Below are 12,768 nucleotides of genomic sequence, written 5' to 3'. Positions count from 1 at the left end.
GTACTCCATGAGCTTTTTGTAATTTCACAGGGTAGAGGGAAACCTCATAGTGCTCCTTCCTCTGCATTACCTTTGACTGTGGTACACTTCCCACACCATGTCCAAGTCTTATCCTGCTAAACAAACCACCCTGTCAGTGATTTCAGCTCTAGTGATTGCTCAAAAGAAACAAGGATTCCCTACTGAATCCCATCATTTCTGCCTTTAAACAGTACAGGAGGAGGGTCAAATGGCTGGCAGGAGTCTTTAAACAGAGTCCACACCCCTCTCCCCATCTACTCAGTCTTTCATTTGTATTTGGCATCATTAGTTTCAGATTTTATAGCCTATAAAGCTATGTTTTTAGGTGACTCTCCCTTCAATGAAAGTGTCTAGGGCAGGCCTGCCAGGAGCTCCCTCTTGCAGCAGACCACAGCATGACAAGTGAATCTGAATCAGTTTTTCTGTTTTCTACTCCTGAGGGACTTCTGGGCCACTGTGTATGCAGAGAATGTATGTACCCTGCCGAAGCAAAGGGAAGCCACGAGCAGTTATGTGATCCTTCCCAGCAGCATATTTCAGGTGCTGAGCGCCACTGGCAGAGAAGTATTTCACTGTGGGGCAAGGGGCAGGACTGGGGAAGACCCAGTGGCTGCTATGCTGTGCTGCACTTAGCTGTGAATTTCAGCTGGACTGGTGAGGATGGGACTTCCTCTTCCCATGCAAGGCTTCTGGGGCAACCCAGATTTCTCCCTCGGCTACAGGAAGTTCAGCAAAGCTCCCATCTCTGCACCCATTGCTCTTGAGCTGTGGGGCAGGGTGGAGAGGGGAATCACTATACAGGGAGCAGCTCCCCAACCCACAGAACCCCCTTGCATTCAGATTTTCCAATACCCCAGATTCTTCATATCTGAGAATCTCTCCTGCATAGCCTTAGCCTCACTCTCCCCCGGACCCAGAACCTCCCACCACAATCAGTGAGCCCCACTCATCCAGTACTTGTACCACCCAAATGAGCCACATGTGCCTGGATCCCCACTCCCCCCCAGAATCAGGACCGTGCCCACTGAACCACCCCCCCACCCACTCAGGCCCTCAGCCAAACTTTATTCCCCAAACCAAGACTGATTTCCCCCCCCCACACACACACACACCTGGTAATCCATAAACACCTTCACTTGGACCCCCCCTCCACAGCATACCACTAACTCACCAGCATACCCAGAACTCACAACAAGTCCCAGTACAGCCAAATATCCTTGAACACCCAGGTCCCCTACTGAGTTGCCCATACTCAGATTGCCCCACACCAAATCCTTTCAAATCACACCTAGACCCATCCATGTTAAATGTTTTCTCACTTGTACCCTGCCAGGCTGACTCTACTTGCCCATACTGGGCATAGAGGGATAGTGCCCTCCTGTGCTTTTGTGGCAGGCTTGGTCACAGAATCACAGGGCTGGAAGGGACTTCAGGAGGTCATCTAGTCCAGCGCCCTGCTTCAAGCAGGATCAACCCCTGCTAAGTCATCCCAGCCAGGACCTTGCCCAGCCAGGACTTAAAAACCTCAACGGATGGAGAATCTACCACCTCTCTAGGCAACGCGTTCCAATGCTTCACCACCCTCCTGGTGAAGTAGTTTTTCCTAATATCTAACCTACACCTCTCCCTCTTCAACTTCAGACCATTACTCCTTGTTCTGCCATCTGACACCACTGAGAACAGTTTCTCACCCTCCTTTTTAGAGCTCCCCTTCAGGAAGTTGAAGGCTGCTATTAAGTCATCTCTAAGTCTTCTCTTCTGTAAACTAAACAAGCCCAAATCCCTCAGCCTATCCTCATAGGTCTTGTGCTCCAGACCCTCCATCATTTTTGTTGCCCTTTGCTGAACCTGCTCCAGCAAATCCACATCCTTTTTATACTGGGGGGCCCAAAAGTGGACACAGTAGCTGCGTCTACACGTGCACGCTACTTCGAAGTAGCGGCACCAACTTCGACGTTAGGCGGCGAGACGTCGAAGTCGCTAACCTCATGAGGAGATAGGAATAGCGCCCTACTTCGACGTTCAACGTCGAAGTAGGGACCGTGTAGACGATCCGCGTCCCGCAATGTCGAAATTGCTGGGTCCTCCATGGCGGCCATCAGCTGGGGGGTTGAGAGATGCTCTCTCTCCAGCCCCTGCGGGGCTCTATGGTCACCGTGGGCAGCAGCCCTTAGCCCAGGGCTTCTGGCTGCTTCTGCGGCAGCTGGGGATCTATGCTGCAGGCACAGGGTCTGCAACCAGTTGTCAGCTCTGTGGATCTTGTGTTGTTTAGTGCAACTGTGTCTGGGAGGGGCCCTTTAAGGGAGCGGCTTGCTGTTGAGTCCGCCCTGTGACCCTGTCTGCAGCTGTGCCTGGCATCCCTATTTCGATGTGTGCTACTTTGACGTGTAGACGTTCCCTCGCTGCGCCTATTTCGATGTTGGGCTGAGCAATGTCGAAGTTGAACATCGACGTTGCCGGCCCTGGAGGACGTGTAGACGTTATTCATCGAAATAGACTATTTCGATGTTGGCTGCACGTGTAGACGTAGCCAGTATTCCAGATGTGGCCTCACCATTGCCAAATAGAGGAATAACTACTTCTCTAGATCTGCTTGAAATGCACCTCCTAATGCACCCCAGTATGCCGCTAGCTTTCTTGGCTACAAGTGCACACTGTTTACTCATATCCAGCCTTTCATCCACCATAACCCCTAGGTCCCTTTCTATCATACTGCTGCTGAGCCACTCGGTCCCCAGCCTGTAACAATGTTTGCGATTCTTCCGCCCCAGGTGCAGGACTCTACACTTCTCCTTATTGAACCGCATCAGATTTCTTTTGGCTCAGTCCTCCAATTTGTCCAGGTCCCTCTGGATTCTCTCTCTACCCTCCAACGAATCTACCTCTCCCCCTAGTTTTGTGTCATCGGCAAACTTGCTGAGGGTGCAACCCAGTCCCTCATCCAGGTCATTAAAGATGTTGAATAACACCGGCCCCAGAACGGAGCCTTGCGGCACTCCGCTTGAAACAGACCTCCATCCAGATATTGAGCCATTGACCACTACCCGTTGGGCCCGACCATCAAGCCAGCTTTCTATCCATTTTATAGTTCAAGGATCCAATCCATATTTTCTTAACTTATGGAGAAGAATGTTGTGGGAGACCATATCAAAAGCCTTGCTGAAGTCAAGGTATATCACATCCGCTGACTTCCCCATGTCCACAGAGCTTGTTACCTCGTCATAGAAGCTAATCAGATTGGTCAGGCAGGACTTGCCCCTGGTGCATCCCTGTTGGCTAATTTTGATCACTTTCCCCTCTTCCAAGTGCTCCAAAATGGATTCCTTGAGGATTCCTTCCATTATTTTCCCAGGGATTGAGGTAAGGCTGACAGGTCTGTAGTTCCCTGGATTGTCCTCTTCTTTTTTAAAGATGAGCACTACGTTTGCCTTCTTCCAGTCATCTGGTATCTCCCCCGATCTCCAGGAGTCATCAAAAATAATGGCCAAAGGTTCAGCAATGACCTCTGCCAATTCCCTCAGTACCCTGGGGTGCATTAAATCCAGACCGATGGACTTGTGCACATCTAGTTTTTCTAGATAGCTCAGAACTTGTTCCTTACCCACAGATGGCTGCCCTCCACCTTCCCATACTGCATTGTCTAGGGCCATCATGTGGAAGTTGACTTTTTCCGTGAAGACTGAGGCAAAAAAAGCCTTGAGTACTTCAGCTTTTTCTGCATCATCTGTCACTAGGTTACCTCCCTCATCCAGTAATGGCCCCACACCTTCTCTGATAACCCATTTATTGTTCACATGCCTGTAGAAACCCTTCTTGTTACTCTTCACATCCCTTGCCAGCTGCAGTTCCACTTGTGCTTTAGCTTTCCTGATTACTGCCTGGCATTCTCCAACCGTATGTTTATGCTCCTCCTTAGTCAACTGTCCATGTTTCCATTTCTTGTATGCATCCTTTTGGAATTTAAGCTAAGGATTTCCCTGTTAAGCCAAGCTGGTTGCCTACCCATGTTTGCATTTCTTACTATGCAGCGGGATTGTTTGTTCCTGTGCCTTGTGCTGTATCAGGACTGTGCTGTGTCTCACCTCTGAGTTCATGAGCTCCGGGCATGCTGCAGAGCGATTGACTTCCTCTTTGCAGGCCATGCTCCTCAGTGCTGCATTGGAGCCTCTGTGTTTATCAGACAAATACAATTTCCAGAATTCCAACCAATTTAAAAGTTTTGCTCACAATATTTTTAATGTATTCTGCACAGTTTTTGATTTTTGGCACAGAATGCCCACAGGAGTAAATTGCTTTGGTCTCACAGGAAATAATCAGACGAGACTTGTGAGGGGATGTAGCCCTTGTGGAGTTCATTGATTACACTAGTTCTAACACACACATCATAATAAATGTCCCACAACCATAGTCCAAAACTCCCCAGCATAGTCTGAACAGTGCATGCAACATGCAGCAGAGGTGTCCCTCACCAGGCTGCAGCACTCTAGCACAGCCCTCTCCTTGAACTAAGATAGCCACTTCAGCCCTTCCAACCTAAATGCAGCCTCTGAGCCATGAGTGTGCTTGCCAGGTGCCATCCCTTACTTTCTCCGTCCTGGCCCTCTCACAGTTCCTTGGGGTCCATCTCTCCAGCCCTAGAGACATCACCAGGTATGCAAATCACATTAAAAAACATAATCCAGACTACAGTCTCTCACACACAAAAGTGATGGTGTCTAGCCATTGCTACCACTCAAAAGAAGAGACCTTAGAGTCACTATAAATAGTTCTCTGAAAAGCCTGTTCAATGTACAGCAGCAAATACAAAAACCCAACCCTGTTGGGAACCACTGGGAAAGAGATGGGTATAAGACAGAAAATATAACACCACGATATAAATCCATGGCACACCTGCACCTACAATAGCGTATGGAGTTCTGGAAACCCATCTCAAAATATATATTAGAATTGGAAAAAGTACAGAGAGAGGCAACAAAAATCATTAGGGGCATAGGAGAGCTTCCATCTCAGGGGTGAGATTAGAAAGGCTGAGACTGTTCAGTTTAGAAAAGAGAAGACTTAGGACAATATAGTAGAGGTCTATTAAACTCATGAATCATGGAGAAAGTGAATAGGGAAGGGTTATTTACCCTTTCACATAACAAGAACCAGGGTGTCTCGATGAAGTTAATAGGCAGCAAATTGAAAACCAATCAAAAGGCAGTACTACTTCACACAGTGCACAATCAAGCCATGGAATTTGTTGCTACAGTGAGTTGTGCCACCCAAAAGCATAACTGGGTTCTAGTAAGAATTAGATAAGTTCATGGATTAGAGGGAAATTACTTAGCAATTATAACAAAATGCGGGCTAAACAGAAATGTTAGTGCACCACAAGATTTGAATGTAGTAAGATAAAAACTGTGGAGATAGGTTCTCTTTTTCGGACCTGGTAGCTGAATTAATCCAAAAGAAAATATTGAGAGTTTGAATGGGACCCCACATTATAATTTATTAATAGGGAGTGGCAGCCAAAGCAGATGGCGACCAAAGATGAGAATGAAACGGTGCTCATGAACAAGAAGAAGATTTGCAGCGGTGGATGATATATTGCACTGATCTATACAAAGCAGAGTTGGGCCTGGGTGTCTCAGAAAGATTGATCAAAGAATTGAGAGATCTCCACTGAGCATTGAGAATACAAATGATATTTCAAAGGAGGAAGAATAAAGAGCAGTGAAATGACTAAAGAACACCACAAAGCCCTGGAAATGATAAGATCATGGAAGAGATGATGAAATATGGCAGAGAAAGTATGATTCAGGAAATACACAGATTATGTAATATAGCATGGATAGAAGGGAGGGCGCCTAAGGAATGGACAAGATCCATGCTAGTGACAGCACACAAGAAAGGAAGTGCATTAGAGTGCAAGAACTACAGAATGATTGCCCTAAGGAGTCATGTAGGCAAGATGCTGATGATGATACTGACAGAAAGACTAAGATTGCAAATGAAGAACATGAAGTGGCTCAGCAAGCAGGGTCAGGAAAAATAGCAGTACCATACAGCAGATATTGGCACTAAGATTGATAGTGGAGAAAGCTTGATGAAAGAACAAGCATATCTTCATTTGCTTGCTTGATTTTTTTTTTTCAGGAGGCATTTGACAATACAGATCAGAAAGTCACTTGAATGGTGTTAGTCGTACAGAGCACATAGCAGACTGATACAGTTGTTGAAGGATATCAGTGACAATGCGGAGGCAGTGGTGAGAACATGGGGAGAGTTAGGATGTTGGTTTAGAACAAGTAGAGGTACGAGACAAGGAGATCCACTATCGCCGAGTATCTTCTTCTTACATCTAGAGAAAGCGATGGACAAGATCAAGAAAGAGGTAGAAGGGATATCTGCACACGGAATAACAGTTAACAGCTTGAGGTTCACAGATTATATAGTTATCATTGAGAAAGATGAGGTTGAAACTGTTCAGGTGTTAAACAAGGAAGGGAAATGGTATGGACTGATTATGAACATTGGGCAAAACAAAAACAATGGTATTGGGGGATAAGGTAATTAGAAGGAAGATCAGTGTAGATGGGATTGAACTAGAGAATTTAGAGAAGTTCATGTATCTGGGGAGCAACATAATGCATGATCTAGACTGTGAGAAGGAAATAGTGACTAGAATAGCGAAAGCAAGTTCGAGCTATTTGGGAATATTTGCAGAATGAATGACGAATGAAAGATCAAGAACCTGGTATGAGGCATAATGGATGGTTCAGACAGGAGAAGCAGACCCCACAGAGAATAGGTAGATGATATAGTAGATTAGCACCAAGCCAATCTACAGAAAGTAAGTCACTCTACACTGGAAAGCGTAAGATGAAAGGAAATAGTGAGAGAGGCATCACACATCAACGGGTGCTGAGCCCATGGTGGGTGGTGGTGGTGGTGATGATAAGTATTACAAATGAGGACTTTCAGTAGTGTCAGAGGATTCCCAACACCCAGCTCTGCCCCAGGCCACTTCTACTTCACCCCTTCCCCGAAGGCTGCATGCCTTCCCCATCTCTTCCTGTCCTTTTTGTGCTCTCGCCTGCCTCCTCCCATCCAGTCCCATGCGCCTTTCCCTAACTGTGCTGTGTGCTGTACCCTGTCTTTCCTCACCCAGCCAAGAATCTCCCAAGCACTGAAAAATGGCGCATGACAGTGGATGAAAGGTGCAGGGAGGATGGGGGAGTGGCTTATCTGTGAGGCCAGCTGATGAGGAAGTGCGGGAGGAAGGGAGTGCTGATATGGAGGTTGGAGCACCCACCGGTTTTGCTCCTTGAGTGGTCTAACCCCTGAGTGCCCACAGAGTGAGCACTTAGGAGTGTTATATCCCTACCTCAGTGGATTTTTTTCTTTGTCTTTCCCCCACATTCAAGAGTTCATGCAGTTCTCTAGGACAGTCAGGGTTGGTCACTTTCAGAATGTAAGAATGTAGGATAGGATCTCATATTGGAGATTCTCTATGACTTAGTAAGGAGGAGAGGATGAAACATGATGAAACAAAGGTAGCATCTGATGAGGAACAGTCAAGTATAACAGAGTCCCTCTCAATTACATCATGTAATGTCAGACAGCTAAAGAGTGACAAGTTCTTAAAGTGCTTATATACAAATGTTAGAAGTCTAAATAATAAGATGAGTGAGCTAGAGTGCCTCATATTAAATGAAGATATTTATATAATGGGTATCACAGAAACTTAGTAGAATGAGGATAATCGATGGGACACAGTAATACCGGGGTACAAAATTTATTGGAAGGACAGCACAGGTCGTGCTGGAGCGGGGTTGGCACTGTATGTTAAAGTGTAAATTCAAATGAAGTAACAATCATAAATGAACCAAACTGTTCCATAGAATCTCTCTGGGTAGTAATCCCTTGCTTGAATAATAAGAATATAATGGTAGGGTTATATTACCGACCAGCTGATCAGGATTGTGATAGTGACAGTAAAATGTTCGGGGAGATTAGGGAGGCTATCAAAATAAACCTGATGATAATGGAGGATTTCAGCTATCCCCATACAGACTAGGTACATGTCACCTCAGGATGGGAAGCTAAATAAAGTTTCTTGACACCTTAAATGACTGTTTCTTAGAGCAGCTAGTCCTAGAACCCACCAGAGAAGAGGCAATTCTGGATTTAGTCCTAAGGAGAGCACAGCATCTGGTCCAAGAGGTGAATATTTCTGGACCACTTGGTAATAGCGACCATAATATCATTAAATTTAACATTCCTGTGGCTGGGAAAATACTACAGAAGCCAAAAAAGTGCCACCATGGTTATACAATAAAGTAAAAGATGTAGTGAGAAACAAAAAGGCATCCTTTGAAAAATGAAAGTTAAATTCTAGTGAGGAAAATAGAAAGGAATATAAACTCTGTCAAGTGAGGTGTAAAAATATAATTAGGAAGGCCAAAAAAGAATTTGAAGAACAGCTAGCCAGAGAGTCAAAAAGTAATAGCAAAAAAAATTTTAAGTACATCAGAAGCAGGAAGCCTGCTAAACAACCAGTAGGGCCACAGGATGATCGAGATGCTAAAGGAGCACTCAAGGGAAATAAGGCAATTGCAGAGAAACAAAATTATTTCTTTGCATCAGTCTTCACGGCTGAGGATGTGAGGGAAATTCCCAAACCTGAACAATTATTTTCAGGTAACAAATCTGATGAACTGTCTCAAATTGAGGTGTCATTAGAAGAGGTATTGGAACAAACTGATAAACTAAACAGTAATAAGTCACCAGGGCCAGATGGTGTTCGCCCAAGAGTTCTGAAGGAACTCAAAAGTGAAATTGCAGATAATCTGCTGATGGGAATAAGGGGCTTCAAAGTTTCTGGGGTCCTTTGGAAAAGGACCCCTGTCTGGACGAGCTGCATGGCAGCGAAAAGCGGCAATTTTGAAGAGCCGTGGCCGCAGGCATGCTAATGAGGTGCTGAATATGCATTTCAGCGCCTCATTAGTAATCTTTGAAGTGACCATGGTAGTAATCTTCGAAATGGCCATTTGCATGGCCATTTTGAAGATTTGGGCTAGTATAGACATGGCCACAATAGGAAATATTTTTTCACACAACACACAGTTAACCTGTGGAACTCTTTGCTGGAGAATGTCGTGAAGGCCAAGACTATAGTAAAGTTTAAAAAAGACCTAGATATGTTCATGGGGGATAGGTCCATCAGTGGCTACTAGCCAGGATGGGCATGAATGGTGTCCGTCCCTAGCCTCTGTTTGCAAGAGGCTAGAAATGGGTGACAGGGAATTGATCACTTGATGATTACCTGTTCTGTTCATTCCCTCTGGGGCATCTGGCATTAGCTACTGTTGGAAGACAGGATACTGGGCTTGATGGGCCTATGATCTGAACCAGTATGGCTGTTCTTGTGTTCCTATCTGAAATTTGAGTGGAATAATGAAATTTTAACCATCCTTTTGTCTTGTTTTATTACAGTTGTCCTGTACTGCCCAAGGAATGTAGTTTGTGGGACAGCAATTTTATATTTTCCCTCGGTTTATGGCCTGAAGTGTTCTATTTTTCTAACAATATATATATTTAATAACTCTGCCAAGATTTAAAATATTATTTTAATTCCTAGTCATTCACAGAACATCTGTGACTACTGTATAATACAACTTGGCAGTCTGCCATATGGATTCCTCTTTCATAGCTGTCTGGGAGATTTAGTTTCTAAATCTCATTGATAAAATGTCTTTGCTTCCACTTTCAGTGTTTCGGTTGAAAATACGTTCCCCTCTTGCTCAATGTGTTTATAGTGAAACTTACTAAGCAGTACAGGTGGCTCTGAGCAGACATTCCAAAGGGAAGCTTTTATTTGTTTGGTTGTGGGATTTTTATGGCAAAATTTTTATCATATGGGCTGCTTTCCATTACAACAATCTCTTGTGAGTTATTTATAGCTTTGTCACTTCTGCGAAATTTGGGCTGAAATTATTCATAGTGAGTATCTGCCTCATGTTCAGTTTATTTGGAAAAATGTTAGGGTGAGGGAACAATACGTTGCTTTGTTCCTATTAACAAAATTCTTGCAACCATTTAATTGAGTCACTCTAGCTTTGGAAAAGGGACTTAAAATTTGGAAGTCACATGGCTTACGCTAATGGCAGGGGTATGCCTCTTGCCATCTCTATGAGAAAACATCCAAGTTCTGAGCCTCTGAAAATCTAGGTTCACAGATGCTCAATAAAACTTGTCAAAGTTCAATGGCTCAGTTTGCTAAATATTTCTCTTGTACTGAGCATGCTCCACCATCACACTGCTCCTGTGTGGCTGAATTCTGGCCAGATTCTCGCCGAATTCTGGCCAGATTCTCGCCAAATTCTGCTTATGTGCCATAGTCACAGAATAACTGTGCGTGTACAGTTCCGAGGCTATAGGCAAGGAGATTGACTTTCCTTGCACTTGCTCCTCCCAGAAACTGATTGCAAGAAGATTATCCTCTGTTCTCAGTGCTCCATCTTCTGGCCAGGTAGTAAGAAGGAGGAGGAAATGGCTTGCCTGGGATGCAGAAGGGTAGGGTGCTAGCAAGGCTGGCCTTGGGGGGAAAATGGCACTCTGAGCGAAATGGTATTTTGACATGCCTGGTCTTTGAGAGTGTGGCATCTACCTACCTTGTCTCTGGTTCCTGCTGGCCTCCCTACCCCACTACCCTAGGCCTCCATGAGCTCCCCACCCCTCAGGGGCTCCACTTTTTTATTGAAAGAGATGCCAGAGCTCAGCCCTCTGCAAAAATTAAGCACTGACTGCACGTCCTGACAGCAGCAGCTGCTGGCTGGCTGTGCTCTGAGCTCTAAAAGCATTCCCACCAGCAGCAGCAGCAAAGTAAGAGTGTCATGTTATATGGTGTATTGCCACTCTTTTACTTCATGTTGCTACTGGTGGCAGAATTGCCTTCAGAGCTGGGTGCTAGCCAGCAGCTGCTGCTCTCAGGACAATCAATTTTGAAGGCAAAAAACCCTCTAGAGAACTGCTGTGTTACAAGAAATTTGTCACACTGTCACATCAGGTGATTTGGGGAAAAAATTAAATTCAAAATGCTCTACAGCAGATTGTTTTATACATTGTAAAAGATGCTGCCTCCTAAAATTTGTCTCTTATATCTACTCTGTCTGGCTAGTTTGATAAAATGCATTGAGAGAGGATCATTTATAGATTGGCTCTCCTTCTTGCGGATCGGTTATTGCAGAGTTGATATTTTAAAACAAGATTAAAGACTTGTTTGACCCATTTTGTTTTTTTATTTGTAATTAAAAATAAATTAGGAGGCAAATAATCTAAGAAATACTTTTTCACATAAAGCAGGATGAATACTGGATCACCTACTATAGGAATTTCCATTATCCATAGCTGTGGAATTGGAGTAGTAAGAGACTAAGGCTTAAAAAAAAACATATTCACGGTAACCAGTCAAAGAAGAATACAGAACAGACAGTGTTTGCTTTTGCAGTAGAGTACACAGGTTGGACCTCTATAAAGTCCGGACTTTACAGTCTGGTAATGTATGTGGTCCGACATCCTTGTTGAGTGCTCCTGGGCTGGAGCACTCGCAGGGAAGATATGGGCCCTACACTCAGCAACTCTTCCCAACCTTCTCCCACCACCAAGTTTCTGGATGGCTGCAAATAGCTCATTAGAGGCATTGAGTCTCGAGGAGTTGGGCATGCTCTGGGGAAGAGGCAGGGTGGCTCTGGAGTACAGGAACACTGTGGCTGCCGGGCATCACCATCATAATAATAATGAATAATTGCTTTTCCACTAGGCACTCTTGTGTCTCTTCTCCCATCTCTTCCTGCTCCCCAGCCCCTTCACTGTTCTTGTTTTTCGCACCCATATTGTGCACCCCCTAATACCTGTACTCCCCTTCTGCTCCTCCTCCTTCTCCTCTTCTAAGCTTTGCGCTTCCCTCGTGTTCCCCCATAGGACAGCTTACCTGGAGGCACCGAGCAGCTGGCATTGTTGCTTGCTGTCCTCAAATGCTGCTTCTCTGTGCTTCCTTCACACAGACGCTGGGAGCACACACAGGATGCACCCATCAGCACACTCGGGGATCAGCTGTCTGCTGGTGGGCCCTGTGGATCAGTTCTTCCCTCTCCCTCTCCCTCATCCTCCTCATGCCTCCTGCCCACCATGCTTTTTAGTTTGAGTCTGCACAGCACTTCCTAACCATGGCACCCTGGGCAGTCTCCCATACAGCTTACCTGTAAGGGCAGACCTAGGATCTGCGACTGGAGTTGATGAGGCAGGAAAATGGAGAGGACTGAAGCAAAGAGAATAGCAGAGGAGGTGAATGTGGGATCTGAGGCCTAATTTGCAGAAGTGCAACAATTTTCACCTGCAGCTAAAGTCAGATCTGTGCGTTGAACAAATAGTACTATAAATGCTATGAAAAATCATACAGAAAGTATCTCAAATTGGGTGCCCAAAGTGAATGTACACCTTTGACATTGTGTGTCTGTGTCAGTTCTCCCTCTGTAAAATTTGAATAATAGTATTACCTTACATAGCCAGGGTTTTGTGAAGAGAAATTCATTAACATTCTGAAAGCACTCAGACGTGTATAGTGAGCACCAAAGAAAAGTTCATAAAGGAAGTTACCACTGCTTTTGGAGCAGGGTGAATGGAGAGCAGAAAATAAGGCGTGATTCACACACTGAATTATGAGGATAGAAAGAGTGATTGAATAGCTGATCATTCAGTAGG

The 12,768-nt window shown here is 44.9% G+C and overlaps 1 protein-coding gene across 2 annotated transcripts in view; it reads left to right on the top strand.

Moving 5' to 3' along the window:
* The window catches only part of CPNE8 (copine 8), a 201,278-nt gene that overhangs the window by 110,404 nt on the left and 78,106 nt on the right, over positions 1-12,768 (top strand). The gene's annotated exons all lie outside the window — the stretch shown is intronic.

The sequence above is a fragment of the Carettochelys insculpta genome, chromosome 1 (genome assembly GCF_033958435.1).
Source record: "Carettochelys insculpta isolate YL-2023 chromosome 1, ASM3395843v1, whole genome shotgun sequence".
NCBI classification, from domain to species: Eukaryota; Metazoa; Chordata; order Testudines; family Carettochelyidae; genus Carettochelys; species Carettochelys insculpta.
The sequence above is the reverse complement of the archived record's forward strand: the minus strand, read 5'-3'. Positions and strand labels throughout refer to the sequence as shown.